Source organism: Corapipo altera, unplaced genomic scaffold, assembly GCF_003945725.1.
Source record: "Corapipo altera isolate COAL_440 unplaced genomic scaffold, ASM394572v1 46, whole genome shotgun sequence".
In the NCBI taxonomy this organism is placed as follows: Eukaryota; Metazoa; Chordata; class Aves; order Passeriformes; family Pipridae; genus Corapipo; species Corapipo altera.
The window spans coordinates 14,835,182-14,858,626 of record NW_020884883.1 but is presented as its reverse complement, the minus strand read 5'-3'; the positions used below and the strand labels follow the sequence as shown (position 1 = coordinate 14,858,626).

The 23,445-nt window shown below is 37.1% G+C and overlaps 1 protein-coding gene across 1 annotated transcript in view; it reads right to left on the bottom strand.

Annotated features, from left to right (window-relative positions):
* Positions 1-1,483: 1,483 nt before the first annotated feature.
* The window catches only part of TDRD15 (tudor domain containing 15), a 160,146-nt gene continuing 138,184 nt past the window's right edge, over positions 1,484-23,445 (bottom strand). Inside the window, exon 7 of the transcript XR_003527320.1 lies at positions 1,484-2,152. The gene's annotated coding sequence lies outside the window, so the exon portion shown is untranslated. The remainder of the gene's footprint in view (positions 2,153-23,445) is intronic.

Here is a 23,445-nt window from a genome sequence, read left to right as displayed (position 1 = left end):
TAGTCAGTATTAATGACATCCACACTGCCTTTGCTATGGTTTAGGATAGAGTTTGGGCTTCACACCCTGATGCAGCAATGATGTGGAGGAGGGTTTTACTATCTTATAGTTGTTTTATTGCCCCAAATCCTCGTTCGTGAAGCCCAGCCACGAAATTGTTTTATTGCACATTCTTCTTCCCACTCATACTCCCTCCCACAACACTGGCACCACTTGAGCAGCAAAAGGAGAGAGTTAGTAAATGAATTCTGACAGAATGGGTGAGTATTTCATTCCCTTCATCTGTTGTCTACCAAGAAGACAGGAATGTATCAACATTCTCCTGTTAATAAACTCACAGTCTCCAAGATACTCACTACAAGAAGGGCTCTGTGGCATAAGACGGGGAGTTCCCTCTTCCTTTGTCCCACCTGCATCCAAAGCTGTCTTGATATAACCTAAATTTTTTTTATATATATATATATATATATAATTTTCCCATATATATATTAATGGTCAATAAATAGTTATATAACCATTAACTCCCTTTTCCCATCAGAAATATTTGACAGATAGTACTGAGGCACTGGTTGGGTAGATCAGTTCTCCAATGAAACAAACATTTTATTTCTTATATTCTTTGGTACTATCTCTTACTCTCATGCCTAAGATCAAACATTTCCAGATTTAGTGTCAGTAAGGAATTTCCCTTAGGTTAGGTTGGTTGGGACTCAGCAGAATAGGATATATGTATTCTGTAAACTCATCTAGGTATTTTTTATACAATTGATTCCCTGCCATTGCAAGGGCCTCTGGTATTGTTGGTATTTCAGTTCCACTTGATCTTTACCTATGGTGCATCCATATTTATATCTGTGGAAAACTAAGCGCCTTAGCTTATAACTGAGGTTACTGAGTTCAGTATAGGGACATATTTCCTGTCCTGTCTCTCATGGCTTTAAATTCCTTGTAAGATATAGTGAAATACTTCCATAACCCAAAACACTGCGTAATTTCTAAAGCAAAATTTTTCTACAGTTCATGTTTTACCAATGAAGATACAAATTCACCCAACAGGAATATTTTTCCCAAATGTAGAATTCAGAAGACAACACCGAGTGCATGGATTTCTTTCCATTACTGTTTTCACACTCTATCTTTCCACCATTTACTTCACTTGTTATTTCTTGCTCAATATACTAAATTGAGGGAAAAATCAGGTTATTAGTCATCTGTTTGTAATAGTGGAAAAAACATTATGAAAGGACACCCTTTTATTAATGTGTTTTCGGTCCATTCCTGTTGCTCTGCTAATAATGTGGGAAACTCAACACAGGTCAAAATTCATTCTGACCCTACAGCTACAGTGTTAGCTTCAGACTCTCTATTATTCTACATAGAGAAGGGGAGAGGTTGTTTCTATAACATAATTTTCCTTTTCCTCCAGTTATTCTGTAAATTTTGGAAAGTATTGCTCTACAGTTAAATATACTTTGGACTGCATTTCTGAACAGCTTGCAGATACTACCACATAATCTAATGAATGTTATACTTGAAGGCTTAACCTCATTAATTGGCACTGTGATACCCTCCTGATCTCTTCCTTCCTACTTCCCAAGAGAAGTGTCAATATACAAAACTCAAGATTTGCCAGCTGATATTTTTAAAGGGATAAATAATTTAATTCATAAAACTGTGAAGTACCTATTCAATCATAAATGTGATTATAACAGAGTTTCTCTCTGTAGAGTGAGGAATAAGTCCCTGTTTGGGATTTTCAGGACAACTTACAGTCTATTTCTCAGTTGGCAGTCTAAGTATTGCAATGTAGAACTGTGGAGAAACCCAAACTAGCTGGAGTGTTAAGTACGGTATGAACAGGGTAACACACATCTTGTGAGCCTTCAGACAACATCTGTAAATAGAAAATTTCTGCCTAAGTTTTGTATGATGACTTTTTATGATCAACACAGAAAAGTAGGCTTTTCTAGACCTCAGTTCATCTGACTTCTTTTAGTTGTTTGTTCTAAGAAAGGATGAACAGAAGTGCCTTTTCCTCCCTGTAAAGAGAAACAGACTTTTACTTTCTTCAGCTTCTCCACCAACATCCCAGACTGCATTCCTCACTGATGTAGTCTGATATAGTCCTCCAGTTCTGGATCAGAGAATTGTTCTGAAAAAAGAAACAAAAAACCCCTCAGAAAACCACAACAAACCCACAAAAAACCCCAACCAACCAAACAAAGAAATAAAACCAACAGGCAAAAAACCCTCCACCCAAACTTTACTATTTTTGATGTTATTCTGGTAGCACAGGGAAGAATGAAAAAAATCTCCAGTAAATCTTCTTGTCCAACAGTGTTTGTCATTCCATGTATGGTTAAAATGACAGTTGGCTTTCTATGGACACATCTAAGAGCATGAGAAAAAGATAATGTTTCATAATTTCTAGACGCACAGAATTTGTCTGAAAATGTCAGTAGCTCTTAGGCTGGTAATACTTGCCAGTGCTGTATTTTCTAGAAAAGCTATGACTTGTATTTTAAGCTATTTAAAGAAAATCCCCAAACTTATTATTAAAGCTATTCCTGTTTCAGTCATTAACATAATTTGGTTTTATTTTCCAAAAAGTTCTGTAGAGAAAATACAGTTGTATGTAATTCTTGCTCCTCTTCTGCTTCTGCTCATCCTGACTATCAATTTCTAAGCACCCCAAACAATAAACCTCTCTCACCCCAGGAGACTGTCTATATAAAAATTAAAGCCTTTTTAAAAAGCACAATTCAACGCATAAAATATAATAACATCCCCTATTTATTTTTTTAAAAATCTAGGTTATAAATTACTAAAGAAGTAAAAGCTAGATGTAGAATTCAGGTGAATAAATAATTATATTTATGTTATTATAAAAATAAATGCCCTTCATAGTACAATGTCAATAATATAAGGAAATAGCAATAGTGAATGGTAGGGTGTTATCCCAGGAATGAACTGTGCTTGATAGATCTAACACCACCTTGCAACTTTTCTGCTTTCTTGATACATTCTTATGACCTACAAAGATCTTGGAAATATAGACTCTTTTTAACTTTGCCACTGTCCACAAAGAAATCTAGTGTCAGAAAAGGATGGGGTACCTTATCAGAACATTTCAGCCTGAAAAATATAAAAGAAAAAGGTTGCTTGAATTTATGGACAAGGGGAAAAAATCCCTTGCAAAAGAGGTAACTTTCTGCTTACAACCACGTCCTGCAAATCTCCAAAATAAAAATCAGTACAGAAGATAGCTTCTCGTGATATTCCAGGGGAAAAAAAAAAAAAAACACACGTATTTTTCAAGCAATTGAGGTAACATGAAATCAAAAATACATTTATAAAAAGCAAGAAGAATTAAGAATCTAAGAGTATAAGAGTCTCAGCCTCAGTGAATTCTACAGTTATTAGTTAGGTTTTAATTCACTGCAACTCCTCCTAATGGACTGACAATTAATTATTCTATTGTCTATTCAAAAACTGTGGCATATTACTCTGCTGTAGGAAACACGTTCTAATTTACAGTGTTATAGCCCAGCAGTGATATTGAATATGATTACTCCATCCTACCCTTCTCATACGCAACCTAAAAGGTAACATACACTTTTAGCAGACATCCACAATAATTCAGTCTCTCCACCTCTGATATGGTCCTGCATAAGTTCCTGGTTTTAAAATGGACATCACAGTTATGGGTTGGGTAGTTGGAAGGTCCTCTTACATCCTCCAAGTGTGCATCCCAGAGTGACTGCTGCGTAATCTTGCATAGCACAGGACAGTCCATCAATCTTAAGGGACAGTCTCAACCAGTAGTAAAATAATGAAATAACTATGCTGGAATCTTGTAAAATGTATTACCCAGAGGACTTAAAAGATCTGGCTTTGAAGTGATTAGATTAAAAAAAAAAGAGAAATACATATCTTTATAAGATGTATATTGCAGAAAGTAAAAAAATAAAAAGTAAGAGGAATTAAGGTCTTGGTTCCTATTTCCCTTTTTTCTTGCAATTTCTTTTCAGGCTCTGATATGTTCTATTCATTGTTGTTTCCATATATAGAAAGACAGAAGTGTACTCTCTACTTGCTGTTATTTTCATATCCCTTTCCTCTACAGACAGATCTCCATCTGTTGCTGACAATCCACTGAATACCTTTTCCCTAAACCAACATCTTTAATATATAAGCAAACCTTTTCATCCCCGGTGCAAGCATGAATGGGAACAAACCCTACCAGCCTGATGACAGTCACAGAGAGATTTCCCTCCTGATAGTATATTCGGTATATCCCAGACTGAAGGTTAATTAACTCCATACCAAAATCCATATATATCCACTCACAGAGAGTATCCTTTGATTTTACCGCTTTCCATTAATCCAGATGCTATCATAAGGAAAACCCACTGCACTCGAAGCATATTACCTTTATATACAGCATCTTCACTCCCCTAAAGGGTCTAAGTCGTCAGAAGTTGGTTACATGGCCAAATAGTTTGCACACAGAGTAATCAATACCGACAATATGAAGACACATTCTTCCATAACCATGTACAAAGAGCACTTCAAAAGTATAAAAAAAGGAGACTAAGTTCTATGTGATCCCTGAAGATAATATATATCTAAAAGTACATACTCAGATATGTTGTAGATTATCTAGACACACACCTCAAGGATATAATTTCACACATTTCCATAGGAATATCTTCACCTTAAATGTGTCCCTAAATTAGAAACAACTTCTTGTGGATTGTCTGCCTTCTGACAGTCTCTGAAGCTTAGCATGCAATTTCCCAAAATCACCTGTTGATCACCTCCACAAATATACTCTCTATGAAAAACAACTAATCATTTCTTAAGTACATTTTTTTTATTAAATTTAGTTTTATGATTTTATTTTAAGTTTAACCTTGTCAATTGCCACAAAAGTTTGTGTTTCCCTTGGAGATAACTGAATACTGAAGAATATCAGTCAAATAATTCTGGACTCAGTGAGGAAAACTGTAAAACTCCTAGGTTCAGGAATTCTTCCCAACATTACAAAATGAAAACTGAATTGCAAAGACTCTGGATTTTGAAAAAGCTAGCCAGGTTGGATGGGGACCTGAGCAAACTGGTCCAACGGAAGGTGTCCCTGTCCATGACTGAAAGGTTGGAACTGAACAATCTTTAAGGTCCATTTCAACCCAACCTGTTCTATTATTCTGTTATAGGATGAACCACATTTGGTAAATTCACCACATATTCCAGATAATTTTTTCAACTGGCAAAAAGTTGTTCCTTTTTATAAGGGGTATCAGGCCTTCTAACCACCCAGTTTTTGTTGTCAATCTTGCAGGAGGTATGAGTCCTTAATGTACTGGCATTTAAATATGAACTAGTATATTTCTAGCATTCTAGAACATGCACCCTGTGTGAGATGGGGATAGAAATCTTGTCCAAGTTCAATATGAAAGCACACCTATAACTGATCAGCTTTGCCCTAACCCTGAGGGAGAGATAAAGATCGGTAAAAGGACACATTTTGAGAGATTCGTGCCACACACGATGATAGTGATAGGTTCTGAAACACAAAGCAAATCAACCTGCTATATACCAGTGTTCTCCAGCTGCTGCATCTTTTCAATGTGTCAGTAGTTTAAAAGCTATGGCATGGCATGACCATCCGGTAAAGACTTTGCCCAAGCGTGAAAATATACAGTGGGTGTTCAGAGGATAGTCCATATAATCTTGTTCTGTTCATAAACATTAACTTTTTAGTGTGCATCTACTTCCAAGTGTCTTTGAAATTTTGATTGTCCTTTTTTTTGAGTGACTGATTAAGAACAGTTATAAACATCTGCATGTATACGTGCTCTCCTCAATGCTGAAGGACAAAAAAGATGGGCTGTTGTCATTGCATTATCATGCAATTGCTGTGCATCTTTCTTTAGCCTTGTAATGCAGGGGGTCAGAAAAAACGACCAGGAAGGTCCCTTTTAATTGGAAAATCCATTAAATAGACAGAGAGGAGTGTGAAACGTATACTATGAAAAATACAAGCATTAACCTATTTTTTGCTTCAAGATCATGTGCTGGAAAATATTTAACAGAAATAAACAGAGCTCAAGGCAAGGGTCAAGCAGCAGAGAGCTGAACAGATAGCGTACCATTAATATAAAGGATTATAGTCAGCATATGACTGAGAATAATTCTGTGGATGCTCTGGCAAAGACATACGTATAAAAGGCTTCTAAATAAAACCAATGAAGCAGGAGTTCTGAGAGTTTAGCAGTACATTGGTGTGGTGCAGCTGGAAAAGGAAAAAAAACACCCACCAGGGGAAAAAAAGTAATAAACTCTTGCTACCCATGGGCAGACTTCACAGCAGTTGAATAAGACAAATAGAAGAAAGAATCCGCTACTGCCCAGGGGGAAATGTAATGACCCAAGATATGACCTGCCATAGAGAGAGCCCTCTGGAATAAGACAGAAGTAGAAATCTGAGAAGTTATGTGAAACTAAAATAGGGTCTGAATTAAGTCCAAGTCAGCAAAGCACTGATGGAATTGAAAGAAAATTTTGATAAAGCACTGCTGCTCCCTTCCCCCACTTGAAGAAAAATTATTGCTCAGACTACTCAAATCCAAATATAACACATGTAATGGGAAATATATTGTGACTGAATTGTCACACTAGTATTGTTTATACAAGAAAAAGGGTAAGTGTAAGAGCCTCAGAACAGAGATTGAGAGTGGCCCAGCTGTTACATCCATGTACTATTAACATGGAGACACCAAGGCTGGTTTTAATTCTGAGACAGTTTTTATTTATTCTCTCTGTAGTACAAGCCCTTAAACTTCATAAAGACTGTAAAACTTTACTGTCCTTGCTGAAACAAATCTCTGCTGTGAGAAAGTCATTGCTTGCAAAAAGTCTGACTTAAGAATTGCCTTTTTTTTGCTTGGTTGGGTTTTTTTTGGTTTGTGGTGTTTTTTTGACTTTTTTTTGGTCTTTTATATCAATATCAGGAAATACAGGCATGGGATCTTTCAAGGATAGAAAAGATTTTCCAATGTATAAGATCCTTGTACATCTTTAGTTAGAGTTCTTCTCCAGTAGCAGATGAACAGTACAGAAAATATTTGAGTGATGGATTAGAAAAATAGTGATTCTCCTATTTTTAAAGGTCTCCTGGATTTATTTATTTTCTGAAAATAATAGAGCTCATTTTTCATCATCCAAGGTAATTAAGTTAGGCATCAGCATGCACTCATTCTCTGCTGCTCTTCCTTTTTCTTTCTGGCAGTCTTTATCTATTCGACATGAGAGATTAACATTAATCCTTTGAAAGAAAGTATCTGGTCCAAATTTGCCACCACAGTCTCACATCCTACTCCATTTAAACAGACTAAAAAAAGTGAACTTTTCATGGAATGCTAACATGAAACATGTTGACCAAACCTTTCTCTTTCCCTTGAATTGCTGAAATATTTGTTGACTGTGACCTAAATCTGTCAATAGTTTAGCTGCCTTGAAGTTATATTTTCCAGTAAAGAAACTTTGTCTGGAAAAGGGGAAAATTCTCCCCACTCTGTGCTGTAAGCTGAAGATTTAAATGCACCACCTCAGTGAACCTCCTTTGTATCATTCCTTCTGTATTTTTTCATCACAGGTCTTCTTATTGATCTCCATTATACATATAACAAATTCTTACAAATAGACATGCAGCTATCAATATGTTTACCCAAAAGATGGGGAAAGGCATAAAAAAGTGAGTATTTATTGGCTCATTTACTTGCATCTGTGATAATGGCAGGAGAGGCTTCTCCTCTGAATCAAGAATTATAAACTTGACCCAAAATACTCAAGTTTTTAAGCAAGAAAACAAAAATCAGATTCAAAGATGGCTCTTTATTTTTTTACTTTTTTTTTTTTTTATCCTCAATAATTCTGTAGGTATCTTATCTTATCTGAAGGTTCTGCCTTCAGTTTATTCACTGGAAATCCGTAACTATTTGTTCTTGCACTGGTGCTGTCCTTCACCTTAAAAAATTATTTCCCTTCCCCATTGCTTTTCTCCTGAGTTTGCTTATAAGAATCAATTATATCCCTTCTCAGGCTTTGTTTTAAGAGCCTAACCAAGCTGTGCTCTCTTGAACACTTCTATACTGCCTTCTGTCACAATCAAGCGTAGTCCAGAGATCTCTGAGCTAGAAAAAATATAAGCTAGTCTGCCTACACGATTCTATGCCACATCCCATGGAATCACAAGTTTAAAACTCAAATTAATATAGTCTCTGTTGTGCAGCACTACATTCTTGCTAATAATTTACTTCCTTCTGCCTTCTAATCTTCCTGTCTTCCTTCTCTGCCCTGAGTGATCAATTTACTCACACATTTCCTTTCTGCCTTTGCATTTTCTCACCCCTCAATAATGTTCATCTCCCACTGAAAAGAATCAGTGGATTAGTGTTTGAATATGATCAGTGGAGGAACAGAGTGCAACAGAAAAGAGAAATGCTCTAGTCTTAAAAGAGATCAATTGACAAAGGTGGTGCCCAAAAGGCAGAATAGAGTTAAGATAGATGATGTGAATCATTTTGGATTTATTGGGCTGATAATGAAAGACAGTGAATGTGCATCACATCTACTCAGCTCAATAAAAATTGAGAACAGCGTCTGTTAAGAACTGGATGGAAGAAGAGGAGGCAGAGGGATATAAAACAAGTAATTAAGATACTATGAGAAAGCATGATGAAGTCAGATTAGAAATAGAAGGGATTTTAGGAATGGCTACCTAGTTCATTAGTAGCCAAAACAATATTTTCCCTCATAGCACGTATTGTACAGATTCTAAAATCAGGTTCTAAACATGGACCATAAAATGTCCTTGCATGGTGGAGAATGAGCAATCCCATATTTCTGGTTCTCTTTCAGCCTGGGGAACAGTTGCCTAACTGCAAAAAAAAAAAAAAATTAAAAAGCCTACAACTAAGATAACGATACCTGTTCTAAATACCAGACTGACTACTCTGAAACTGGTTTGTACTAAAAAAAAAAAAAAAAAAAGAGGTGATTTGAGAGGAAGAGGGGAGGAGGAAAGAAGTCACACAGCTATCCTAAAGACAGATGGAAAAGTCTGCCAAGCACCACCACAGTGGACACCTGCTGTGCTCTGAGTGGTGGATGATAAATAGTGTGCAGTTGTAAAATGGTGGGTTGGGCCCTCTAGAGCTCTTTTACTTCTCATTTCTGCATATCACAGACTTGAGTTGTGTCAATTCCTGTCTACAGAGATCATTAAATGTGCGTTCAACATTCTGTTGATAGACATCAAACATTCCTTTTCGATTCCTCCTTATAGTAGTTGGGTTCGAAAAGATCCTCTCAATGAAAAAGGAATATCTTGAAAATTTTCCTGAAGACTGTTTAACTGTGAGTTAAGCTACTTTGGTTTATGTCATGGAAATCAAGGCAATTTTTCTCAAAACACAGGAAGGTGAAATATGACTGCTTGGAGTTAAGGGTTATCTTTTCAGTATGAAAAATAGACAGTCATAGGGTTAGAGGTGAAATATGCAAGTACCTCAATCTAACTGACATACTCCTATAAATAAATTTGATTTTAATGGGAATTTTCCCTGGCGAACAAATGACTAAGGAGCACTTCATAAAGCCCAAAGGTAGTAGCTAGTATTTCAAGGACACTTCTTTCTTCCTGAAGGGGATTGCACTATATAACATCTACATGTAGCACTTATGAAATATACATAACTAGGAAGGGAGAGAGAGAGAATAAAATAGTGAAATAAGTGCATTTGCATATCTGGAAATCATGTCAGTCCCCATTTTTGTACATATCCCCACAAGTGAAGAATTACACCCACAGTTATGCATGCTAAATTCACAAATCATGTTTCAGAAGTGACTTTGAAAACTTCACAAAATTCTCTTACTAGAAAACATGTTCAAATACTCAAGATGGTGTGGGGGAATTAAAAAAAAAGTGAGAAGAAGAAGAAAAGAAGAAAAATGAAGAGGAATCTGTGTAAATATCACTGTGCTGATCTAGGGGTTTGGATCTCTCTACGAAAAAGCTTAGAAAAAGCTTTTTAAAATTTAAAAAAATTAAACCCAAACAAAACCAGTGGCAGATCAGAAACACAGAATTGCTGAACATCAGACTCTAAGTCTACAGGTGAGAAGAGTTTAATAGACAAGAAAAAATACTAAGTTTCAGTTTGGGGGGGGTGGTTTCAGGGAAAGAAAGAAAAGGACTGACCAACTAAGCCTAAATGAAGGAAAAGATATTTGTTATTACAGGGAATTACTGTCACAGCTTTACAAAGTAGAAATGCTGAGATGGGAATGAGGAGGTGAACCCAGTTGGTGGTCAGTTACCAGTGCCATCTTCAGGGCCAGTGCTGGGGCTGACATTGCTTCATACCATCATCAATGACTGGGGCAATGGGGCAGTTTCACTCCTCTGAAAATTGGGTGGAGGGGTGGATGTGCTGCTCTTCAGATGGATTTTGGCAGGCTGGAGAAATGGTAGAACATGAAATTCAAGTTCCAGAATTTGAGATAGAGCCCCACCACACAGGTGTGCAGACAGGGGCTGACTGCAGAGAGAGCAACTGGGGAGATGGAAGGTTTTAGCAGAATAACAAACCACCGTGGCAAGACTTTTCCTTTCCATAAACTTTCATTTCTCCCTTTTCGCCATCTGCTGAAATAATACTGAGAAAAAAAAAATTTAAAAAAATGGAAACTGAAGGGTTAATACACTTGAATAGGACAGAGAGCCCTGCCATGTGTTTTGAAAGCCATTTGACAACACAGAGCAGGAGGTGTGGTGCCCTGTAGTTCAGAGGGTACATTGTTTACCATGAAATGCCGGATTTGCATATGGTAAGTACTTTCTTTTATTAAAAAGCAATGCAAATAGTCACACAAACTCCTCTGTAAATAGCAAAGGAGAAAACTTAGCCACCCTGACTGAGGAATTACACCAACCAAAATGGCAGCAGAATCTGGCCTAGACATTCAAAAATGCCCAACTTATCTCTGAGAAACTTAAGTAATTTTTCTTTCCTCTGTTTGGTGGCAGCTTTGCTCCTTTATCACCTCTACAAAATCAAAAAGAGGTCAACCCCTCCTGCACATGAGAAAAAACCCTCTTATTTAAAAATAAGATTTCAGTCTTGTGTGGGTTATGAAACTCTACTGGCAAACAAAGCTCACAGAAACCCTTATAACCTATAGGATACACAGTTTATCTTTGCTCTGATTAGATCTTCCATACATTTTAATCTCTTCTCTTTCTTTACACACTTTATAATAACACTCTCTTCAAGCAAACACTCTTTAATCTTATAATTTGAAAACTAATTCCATTTCAGCTGTCTTTTTGGCAAGTGACCTTTTCTTCTTCTTTTGCTACAGGTAAAAAAAAAAAAAGTCCTGTCTTTCTGATTTTTATCCTCGACATTCTGTATCTCAGAACTGTTCATCTACTCAGGTTTTTGTCAGCAATAATATTTCTCATTCTGAATTTCTTGGTGAACAAACCTTAGAAAATGTTCCTTCCTGAAAGCCATTTGATTAATTTGTCTAAATGCATTTCTTTAGTAAACCGGTTGATTATTTGAAAATGTCAGGGTCTGGGAGCAGATCTGAGAGTTATCCTGGCAAACACTATAGACCAGATTAAAAACAAAGTGTAGAGACATGACAGCGAGGTGGACCAATCACTGGCCTGCCATCTGTCACAGATGGATTAAAACAGTCTTTCTGTACTGATATCTAGGAGACACTAATTCCAGTCCAAATACATGGATTGGCTCATGCAGAAGAAGATTTACTCAGAGGACAGGTTTTTTTCTAGGTGGTTGAAAGTCATCTGTCATCTCACTAAAACAAACTGCTCATCCTGATCACAAAAAAGCTCACATGTCCTATGTACTATTTTTTAACTACTACATCTAATTAATTGAGGGAATCACTACAAAAGATTCATGTACATCTTGAGTGGACTAAAGATAAAATAGTTAAGAGCTGTAAACCACTGGTTTAATCTTAATAGTGTTTTTACCAGTAAAATGGCCATCGATCATACAAAGCCTGGAGGATTTTCCCACAGAGAAGAAGTTAACAAAGGAAGATTTCTCTGTCAGTTAAAGCAGCATGAATCCAATTTAACTCCGCTGGTCTCATATACATCCACTCCAGACCAAAGTGGTGTTACCACTACAAAAGTAAAATCTGAGTCACTTCGCCCCAGAAATTAAGCTGCCTCCATTATTTGATGGGGCTTTTTTTAGATGGAGGTTTAGGCTGTGATTAATAACCTTTGTGGACTGACATTTCTCACTTAAACACAGTAAAAAATCAAACACTTTATTTAGATCAGATGAAATTGATACTATTTGGAATTTTTGTCCACAGCCTAGATGATGGGACACCCTCAGCAAGTTTATGGATGACATCAAACTGGGGGTGTGGTCAATGCACTGGAGGTTGACAGTCAGAAGGACCTGGATAGGCTGGAGAAACGGCCTCACAAGGACTTCAAATGCTGTGTTCTTCTTGGATGCCTCATTACGAGAAAGATGGGTGAAAGTTTAGTGGCAGACACCAAGCCAGCCAAGGAACTGGAGCACATGGAGTCCCAAAAGAAGCTGAGAGATGTGGGTCTGTTCAGCCTGAAGAAGAGAAGGTTCAGAGGTGAGCTTAGTGCTGTTTACATCCACCCAGTTGAAACACACAGAAAGGCAGAGACAGTCTTCTCAGGGGTGCACAGCAGTGGACGGAGAGGCAATAGAGACAAGTGCAAACATGGGAAATTCTGGTTAGATACAGGGGGGTCTGGGGGAGAATTCCGTGAAGGTGGTCAAACAATAACAGAGAGATTGGGTTATCTTTATCTTTTTTGGTGTTTGAGTACCAACTACTTAAAGATTTGTATAATCTGCCATGAGCTCTGTGAAGAAGTTTGGTCTAAATGACCTCAGGGTTTGCTTCCTGTGATGCTATAGCTGACATTTCGGTAGCTAAAGTTAGCTCATGTAAATTCTACCTGAACAATTCTTCACAGAAATAAGATAAAACTTCTCAGTAATGGTATGAAGGAACTAAAATCTAAATTTCCGGGATAAATCTTGGTTTTTTGTAACATAAGGCTCTTCAAGTAAGTCACATTATTATTTTTAGGTTACAGACATCTTAGTAACACATTTTTCTACAGAAGATTTGTCAAATTACACAGAACTGGCAAATATGATATCACTGGACAGCAACAACTACAATGGTAGATATGCTTTCATTTACTTCAGTTCTTTGGGTTTAAGTTTCCTAGTAAACATACCTATAAGGGAAAAGTATTTACAATAGTAAGGAATGTTCATGGTTCTATCTTCACTTCTGTATCTTGGCTGTAGTTTGAACTCGCAGATTTAAGACTGGAAATTCCCTGTTTTGATCTCTGTTCTGTGCAATATAACAAAATAGATTTTTCCTCCCACATTTTTCATTTTGGAAACAATTATAAATGTATCTTTATTTAAAGGAGCTTTATTAAATTATATTCAAAAAGGTGGTGTAGATACTAGACTGAACAGGCCAAAAAAGAAGTCAGCATCCAGTATATAAAATCTCTTTGTATTGGGCTGAAGACTAGGAGAGTAGAGAGAAAAGCACTGATTAGATTTGTGGGTTGATGCCTTAAAAAAAATTAAGAAAAGATCATTCTGTCACAGAATGACATCTCTTTCCTATTTTCCTTTGCCAGCCAGCAGAGCTAGGGGCATCTGAGAAGAGAAAGTTGAGCTCTAAAACCAAATAATTCCAAATGTATATTGTCAGCTGCTGCCCACAATATAAATAACCTAATTTGCCCTGTACACAAGCCTACAAGTAAATTATTCTAACAACACTTCAGCAAAGATGAATTTTCAATTGTGGCTGCGTTATTTGCAGTTCCTGAACAACACTTAAACAGGCAGAAACTTTTTTTCAGTTCATTCTCTAATTAATCTAGAGACTTAATGAATACCAGGGAAAATGCTTTAACTGACTGAGATGGTTTCTTAATTTGCTCTAATGTGGAAGAAGTAAATAATGGTTGTCCTGTTGCAGAGCAAGGCCAAGGTAAGGATATCTGAACACCTTCCTGCACCAAAATTCCTCTGCAGCCATCCAGGAGAGAAAGCCTCAGCATGTCAAATGCTACACAGACATGTGACTCAGTGCCTCAGCAAAAAAGAAAAACATTTTAAATGTGCCTCCACCATCCTTCTTTCTTTATTCCTTGCATGTGCTTTAACCAATATGGGCTATAGCCATACAAGTAATCTCAACAGCAGCAGCAACAGTGCCTTGATTTTGAGGCAAGCTGGCATAGTTTGGCTATGCCTGTGTGACACCCTCAGGCACCTGGGTGGCTTTGTCCATAGGTCCTTTTGGGGAGAACCCCTAATTCTGGATGGTTTAGGAACTATTTGGCAAAATGTACTAGGAAATCTTTGAACAATTCAACATTCAAACAGTCAAAATATAATGCCCAGGCCACAGGCCCAGCACTATTCAATTTACTGTATCTTCAAGGAAAAAAAATTTTGATTAAAAATCTTCTTTCTCTGCTGCCTGACGAATTCTTCAGCTAACTTAGCATGTCTTTACATCAGCAGGCACAGCGGTCCAAAGGAGATATTTACAGAAGGAAAGGAAAGAGCTGGTGTTGGTGCTATGGCATCCTCACTATAGGCATTTGGAGGGTCTGCTCCAGTAGTGGTCTGTTAGTGGTTGGGCATTAGTTGTACATCTTTTGGGTTAGCTTCATCACAAATAAATCTATTTTGAGAGCTCCAGAACTGCTTCTCAACGGGAAGCAAAGCATAATAAACAAGTACTTGCTCTAGTCGTGGACACTCCCTCTGAACTAAACTGCTAATGTACATGTATCCCTACAAGGCATGCAAAAGATTAAAAAAAAATATATTGAATCATCATAATGAAGAAAGGAAATGTGAGGTTTAGTGAAAGTCCTCAGTTTAAGTGTGAAGCATTTGTGTCTGGAAGAATATCTGCTTATCAGTGTGAAAGCAACATGACAGCCCTCAGGAGTCAGTGGTGATGGTGGGCTTATGGCATGTGTTGAAACAGCATCAAAGTAATCACTCAATTCTAGTTTTAGATTAGGGACAGGAAGATTCCCCACTTTCAAATGGGGGGAATTACATGTTTTTAAGCAGTGACTCCTGTACAGCACACTGTTTTCCAGTGGGCTTTCCTTATTATGTTGCATTCCTTTGCAGACCACTTCTCTGATTGTCTGTTGTGATAAAGTACTTCCACAACTAACAATAAAACTACTTCCTTAAGGTGATGTTTCATATGGTAAAAACCTATAGAGTTTTGGGGTTTGCATCATTTCCACTAATAACAATAACGATTACCACCACTGTGATAGCTAATTATCCAAGTTTAAATAAGACTGAGATTGACACTCAAAGTGGTCCAACTTTTTTTTCCCCAGTTCTTTTAAGAAACATCTTGGAAATTAGTGGATTTTTTCCACCTGAAAACTGGCTAGATTCTTGAAGTAGTGGCAACTTCATACTACTATAAAGACTCAGTTAATTTCATAATGTAAACTTACACTAGGAAAAATGCCACTTATGCTTGAGGTAGTGTGATACAGCCGTATCCTCCCTTGCAAGGGATTCTTGAGACAGCAATTTGCAAGCAATTGGTGGGAGCTGTGTATGTGTTTACTGAGTCACTGTACTAGGTGATTAAGGTTTCAGGTAATAGCAAGATTGATTTTTCACAGATATGTAATTCATTAGTACTTCATAACGGGGGTAAGAAAAAAAATCAGAAGAAACCAGATTTTTAAAAGTATCAAAGAATGTGTGTAGGTAGGCTGTAAATGTGTGTCTTCCTGCTATCAAGCATACTCTGTGCATCTATGTAAGTGGTACCACAGCACAATTTAAGAAATAAACATTAGAAACACTTTTTCATAAGAGGACCATAGGTATAAGTTGAAAAAAAGAGAAGTGCAGCTGGGTAGAAGAAAAAACTTCATCCCCAGCAGGACAATCCAACATTGGAGTAGGTTGCCCACAGGAGATGTGTAGCCTCCACTCTTGGAGGGAAGACCCAGTCCTTGTCTTATTTCACTGCTGACCCTGTTCTGAGCAAGTAGCTTGAACTAGACACCTCTTGAGTTCCCCTGCCACATGAGTGAGGCTTTGATATTTAAGATATCTGGCATACTGCTATTTCATCATTTCTCACTCATTATGTCAGTGCACTTAAGGGATCATACCACCTCATTCTGACCACAGGGTGTGCATGTGAGTGCATCTATACATACATTTTTGCACATGTGGAAGGAGGAAATGAACATGTCAACAAAAGGGTTAGAACACCTTATTTCTTGTCACAAAGGAAAGATTTTCCATAACAGAAATTTTCAGTTAATGTGGACAAGGTACTGAGAACACTGAGAAGTTAATTATTTTCTGTTTGAAGGCTGTTTGTTATAATTTACATGCTACATTTAATGGCCATACTGCAATGATGTATATTTATATAATAGTATTCAATAGTATATGCTTAACTGACAAACAGATAAATGGATGATCATTTTCATATCTTTAAAACTTTTCTAGCAAGTAGGTTGATTAAGACATTTGAAAAAAAAATCTATTTTCTTTGATAATTTCTTTGAGATAGCTTTGATAACTCCTTTTTTTCTCCCTTAAGGATCTTTCAGAGGTGAAACCAAAGAGATGGTCACACTGATCATTTTTGATGATCCACAACAACAGGATAATAAAAGTATTATGATCAGCATGACCCGGACTGAAAGGAGTCACAGTCTGCCCAGCTCTGACCCTGTTATTCTGCTCTGTGACAATGCAGGAGGAGTTATTAGATTTCAGATAGCCTCAAGATCTCTTATTGATTGCAAAGGCAGGTTCCTCTTCTTACTGACCAGTTTCACTTTGAGTGACATAAACTTCCCTATTTGTGCTTTCTTTGGATGAGAATTTATACAGGTTGCCTATTTCATTGTTCTGATGAAACTGGCTCAGAAAAAAAATAAATCTATGTCTACAGACATAGGAGTAACGAGCTATCAGGCATGTATTTCACTGAAGTTTAACTGTCTTTCAGATATAACCCTAAGAACCCATCACAAGGACATTTTATGCTCCCTCACCTCCCTTTTTTAAATGAAGTTCCCACTTTGCAGGACTCACTTTTCAGAATTCTTACATTTTGAGTCTTTTTAAGCATTTCTCAGATAATTATGTGAAGTGGAATTAATCTAAAAGTTACATACCTTATCTAGGCTAGTCATCTAAGGTTTCTCTCCTGACAATGGCGAGAGACTGGCACCTCCAAAGGGCAATTTTCATACCATCCAAAAATAAGTGTATGAAAGACTATAAAAGGTATAAAATTAATTCTAACAGTAATGTTGAATTTTGAGCTTGGATACAATTTCTACTGAATTTGTATCATATCTATACCCTACATGAACTCCATCTATTGCTTCATGTGTTAATTATTCTCATCTGTATTAAATATTCTGTATAACACTTCTGAAAATGAGTAGGACAGGCCAATAACTACCACTAAGAGCTTATAATGGTTTTTAAATGTCCTTTGGGAAATTTTTCATTGGAAAATGTTGATTAATTGAAACTGATCCTTTGGTCCAGGATGAAATTTCTGGTAAAACATACAAAAAGACTGCAACTTCTCAGAATAGCAAGTAGTCAAGTTGTAAAACTAATTAAATGTGGAAATCTTTTTCTTCAGGATGGGAACTTTATTCAATCTCTCCCATGCTAGGTAACTTACCTATTCCATTGGGATATGAGGTGATTTCATGGTCTAATGAATCTTTAATTAATGATAGAGGTTTGGATAATTCCAGTAAAAAGTACTGAGGACAGCCAACAAGCTTCCGGCTGATGTTGCTCATCTAGCTCTCCTGCATTTCCATGAATTTCTTTGTGTACCAGACCTACTTGGGGATCTCTTAATTTTTATTCTCAATTTTTATTCCCCAAAACACCCAAATAAACATTCCCACACATCAGCTGTAGACAATCTTTTACATACAAATTTGTTTTGCCTCTCACAGGAGTAAGGATACATTTTAAGTCTTTAAAAATTAGGATTAAAAATAATGTCAAGACTTCTCAGACTTCTATTTTAAACAGAAAATGGTGTTGCTGGTTACAACATACAAGCATAATGAATAAGCTTGACTTAAAAGCAAGTCATTATTTACAAGCTTGTTATTAATTCATTCATAGTGAAATGATGGAAGGAAAAGGCTAGTCCCATAGGAGCTGATTAGTGGAAAACCAGACACATTTAGCACAGGAAAGGGTGGCAGAGGATGAATGAAGAATAAGGAGTTTCATAGACAGCAATGGAGTGAAGTTACCTAAATGAAGTTTATGAAGTACAGGACTGAAGGAGCAACCAGTCAGCAGAGAAGCTTTTCAGAATAAACCCTTCGGATTGTCCCGTATCTAACTAGGAGACCGGTGACTGAGTTTTGGTGAGGTATCCTAACTTTTATGTTTCCTATGCTTTTTAAACAAATCAGTAGAACTCATCTCAACATTTGACATCGACACTGGAGGTATTTCCAACTAAGACATGCACGCAAGGTTCCTGTTCTGAAGAAAAATAGCTATTCTTTGCTTGCAATTCACCTGATTTATTTTTGTGAATCACATAGTGGAGGATGGCAGTGATGGACTAGCTTGGAAGCTAGCATCACTCTTAATTACAGTGCTGCTTTTGTTTCTCTGCCTTTCCTCCACTGCCTAATATCTGCTTCACATGAAACCACTGATTTTTTCCTTCTAGTCAACTCCTCATTGGTAGTGACATTTTTAAAACCTTTATGGTGTAAACTGTTTCACATACCAAAATGCACGTAAGAGTACTGTCTGTGCATGCAGCTGTCAAGATGACAAATGCTGATTTATTGTCAGCTTTTGATAAAGAGTATACTTCACCCCCACAAAACCAGTTTTGGAATGGACATTGGATATAAGAATAAAGTTATTGTTTGGGAATATCTGTGAAAGAAAATTATGCACTCCTCTCCAAGTCGGTCTCCTTTCAACATTTGAGATTTTTGAGTCACACAAAGCACATTCAGTGGCCAGCAGCCTGACAGCTTGACATCTATCCCCAAAATTTGCTTAAAAAATTCTACCACTTCTATCACAATTCCAGAATATTTCATACAGGTGTATGGTTTAGAATACATCAAATATGTGCTGTAAAAAAAGGATTGTTAAAGAACTTCTAGGATAATTAGGTACCACGAAAGAGAAGATTTATTCCAATATACAGCTCTTTGTAGAAGAACAAAACACGAGAGTGGGAGCAAGAAAGAGAAACATCTGCATTCAAATCTGACTTATCATCTGAAAGCAATTTAAACTCTGTTACTGTATGTTTAAAAGGGGGATAAGAAAGTTTAGACAGTTATTTTGAGTAGCTTTCATGAAGGTTATTTAGTGAACAGTCTTGACAATGTTACATGGGGAAGAACTCTGCATTCCGTATTATTTAGCTTCGACAAAGAAGAGAGAAGTCGCTTGCTATAGATTTCAACCCACTGAAGAACAAAAGGGATATAATGTGTTGTTACATATTTTAGATACCTCCCATAACTGTGTGCTAAAAAAATATTTGCTTGATACACTTATATACCTAAAATAATATTCATCAGAGATCTTAAACTGCTCCCTTTTGCTATCACATTTATTATATTGCATAAAAGATTACCAAGAATGAAGTGAAAGTCAAAATAGACATAAGTACCACTGGGGAAAAAATTATTAAATGCTATATATACACATAGCTTATACACTAAAAAAAAAAAAAATATATGATATGTAGAGAAAATAATTTTTAGCACATGTCTGAGAAATAAATTTTCATGCATTCTCTCATGTGTCTTTAAGGTAAGTTGGCTAATTTGTTACACTTCTCAGAGAAATTATTCATCAAGTACACTAGTAGAAACAACCCAAAAGGAACTGAGGACTTACAAAACAGTTTTAGAATGTCATACGAATTTTTACCTGCTAGAGTGGAAGTAAACCAGGAGAAACATACTAACAGGGAAAGGTGTAGTCCCATCCAGTACTCCTTTTAATGACACAAAATGATTTTCATTAACTTCACTTAGCAGAGGATCAGGGCCAGAAAGAGAAAAACTTGTGGCTAGTGCTACAGATAAATCAAAAAGGATTGCAACTCTATCCTTGAGTTGAATTTGGAATAATCAACCACTAAGATTACTCAGAATGACATTGTGAGCTGGAAGGGACTCACAAGGATCATTGAGTCCAACTGTTAAGTGAATGGCCCATACAGGGATCAAACCCACTACCTTGGTGTTATTAGCACCATCTCTAACCAACTGAGCAAATCTCACATCAAATGCATCCATAAAATTATATGTCATACGTTTATCTGTGTATAACAAAATGTTTTCATCAGAGAGCCATAATTTTTGATTACTGTTTATACATGTAGTATAGAAAAAGTTTCCAAGTATGAAACAAGTTCTTCTGCTTTATATTAAGAACTTTGACACATTTGTACAAGTGCGCTTCAGTTTATACAGACACATATTTTTTGTATTCTAACTTTATGCCTCAATGCTCAGGGCTTTGAGGAATAAAAGAATTTCCTGTAATGTGCTAGATAAAATCTTCCATTTTTTATGGGCTTGCGAAGCAAGCATTCATAGCAATGTCAACTTCCCTTTAGGGATTATTTGTATTTAGTGTGAAAAGTCATTAAAATTTTCAGTCACTGGATTTTCCAATAAGCCAACACATCCTAATGATTAGTACCACTTCACATTTCTATTCCTTCTCTTTATCAAAGCTATGAAAAACATAGCATTATCCTAAAATTTGACATGCAGATATAGAGGAAATATTAATAAAGCAGTTGAGCAAACCACTTTCTTTATCAGACCACAAAGATATATTCAAGTCTAAGCATTAAACTGAGCTTCCTCCCAATTACTTATTGCGGAAAATAACTGATTATTAATTAAAGCCTTGTTTGCTCTGGAGATTTTCTGCACCAGTTGCCACCGTAAGTGGCTAAATAACAGAATCATTGCAGCAAGTGTAGAGAGGCAAGGTTGATATTTGCATTAGAAGTGTTTACCCCTTTTTTTCCCAGTCTGAATAGATCCAGCAGTGCAAACAGCTGCTTCCTTTGATTACACTAAGGATTTCACGAGGGCAACTAGGCTGATAGTCCCAAATAAAAAACCTAAGACCTCACCCCCTTGGGTTTCTGGCTTTGGTTTTGACTCCTCGCATCCCGTCACATATAGAAATATTATCGTTCAAAAATTAAACAGGTGCATGAAAAATGGCAAGTGTTCTCTCAGATGACTCCTTCTGACTTGCTGTGCATCTGCTGTCTGAACTCTCAAACTCCCTTGCTGTTCAGCTTCTCAAGCATCTGTCATTTGACTTCCCAACCTTGCCATTAGACGCCTTTGGTGTCACATTTTTTTCCAGGGTAGATGTTTCTCAAATGTTATCTCTGCCCACACCAGAGACTGCAAGGCAAAAAAATTGCACATAAAGATTTTCTTTTTTATTTTCCGTAAGTAACACATACTATTAATGTTAATTTTATGCCAATGTACTCCTTAGATTCCACATATTTTGTCTGCTTCGTGGGGGATTGGACTGTGTGCAAAAAAGTAGGCATCTACAAGCAGTTCTTCTTGACTATGAGGGTAGTGAGATACTGGCACAAGTTGCCCAGAGAAGTTGTGCATGTCCCATTCATGGAAGTTTTCCAGCCAAGGTGGATGGGACTTTGAACAACCTGGTCTAATAGAAGGTGTCTCTGCCCATGGCAGAGGGATGGGAACTAGATGATCTTTAAGGTCCCTTCCAACTCAAACCATTCTATGATTATGTGATTCTTCATCCTTAAACACTTAGCTTGTTGTACTGCAAAAATTTGGATTGGTTTTGTGCCCTATTTTTAAGAGTTTTTGATTGATTTTGGCTGAATAAAAGGCAAAACTAATGCCTTAGAGGCATCTAAGTTTCTACTTAAGGAGCTACATTAACAGACGCAGGGAAAAGTCAGAAATTTCTTTGAATTTTGTGAAGACTTATACATATTCATCAGGTTTGAAAACATGCCTTTTTTTACTTAAGTGGGGAACTATGGCATTTAATCTATGTCCAGTCTAAATGACAATTAGTGGAGGGCAGATTTCCTGCAAATAGCTTACATGCTCTTTCTTGGTCAAGTGCTTATTTTTTTAACTGGTACTGTGTCAGCAGTGGCTGAAAGGGTACAAACAGTCTGAGCTCCTGATGCATACACTTAGTAAGTTTGACTCTCTTCATCCAGAATTTAGAGACACAGAAATTAGAGACAGTATGGTACATAAAGTTGTCCAAGCATCGTCCAAAGGAGTTTCACAGTCTACAGACAAGGAAGAAGAGATGCAGCAAATGGTATATTTGCTCCGCCTAGTATTTGATATTCCTCTGAAAAGATTATGTGCCTGAGGTCTGATTTCCAGGATAAAACAGGCATGAGTTTCCCTGGATCTGTTTTTACAAAAGGCTGTGGCCAATCTTTCTGTGATCTGAAAGTCAATAAAGACTGTTGCTGATAAAGCTTATAGCTGATGAAAAGAGAGTAAAAAAGTTTAATAGTGGTGACAAAGAAATAAATGGTTTAAATAACTTACTAATGTGACCTATACAATATGACAGAATTGTGTTGAAATAAATTAAAGTACTTTGTGTGGTATATTATTGTATATTAAACACACATAAACAAGTAAAAACCTCTCCACAAATATTGGTTAACTAATGCCTCAGGATTGAATAAACAAGTTACTTTCTACATAATTAGACTGGAGAAAGGGAAAAGAAACTGAGGATCATAATTATGCTCTGGGGAACAGAATAAACTCTTTGGCTGTATTAGACCATCTTTTAAGAGCATCATGAAGTCTCCTCCATGGTTATTGTTCAAAACTTCCAGATACAATCTTCAGATTATGCAAGAGAGATGCTGTGAGACACTGGGTTATTAATTATTGGATTGAACCAACTCAAGTGTGTGTGTGGAGGGGGTGGAAGGGATAGGTCAAGTCTCATGGAGGTGAGGTGATGCCTTAACCCACATGCTCGCCCCTGCAAGACTCCTGGGCTGACTCTAGAGTCACGAGCTGTCAGTCAAAGGCAGCCCAGGAGCACTGCCCACACCACACCCCAGACCCCCTGACGCAGTCCCAGAATGGCTGGCACACAGGGAGTGCTGCCTCAGAACCCCAGAGTGGCCAGTGGGGCAGAACTCCTGCCTGGGAGGGGTGGCCACAGAGGGCCACAGCAC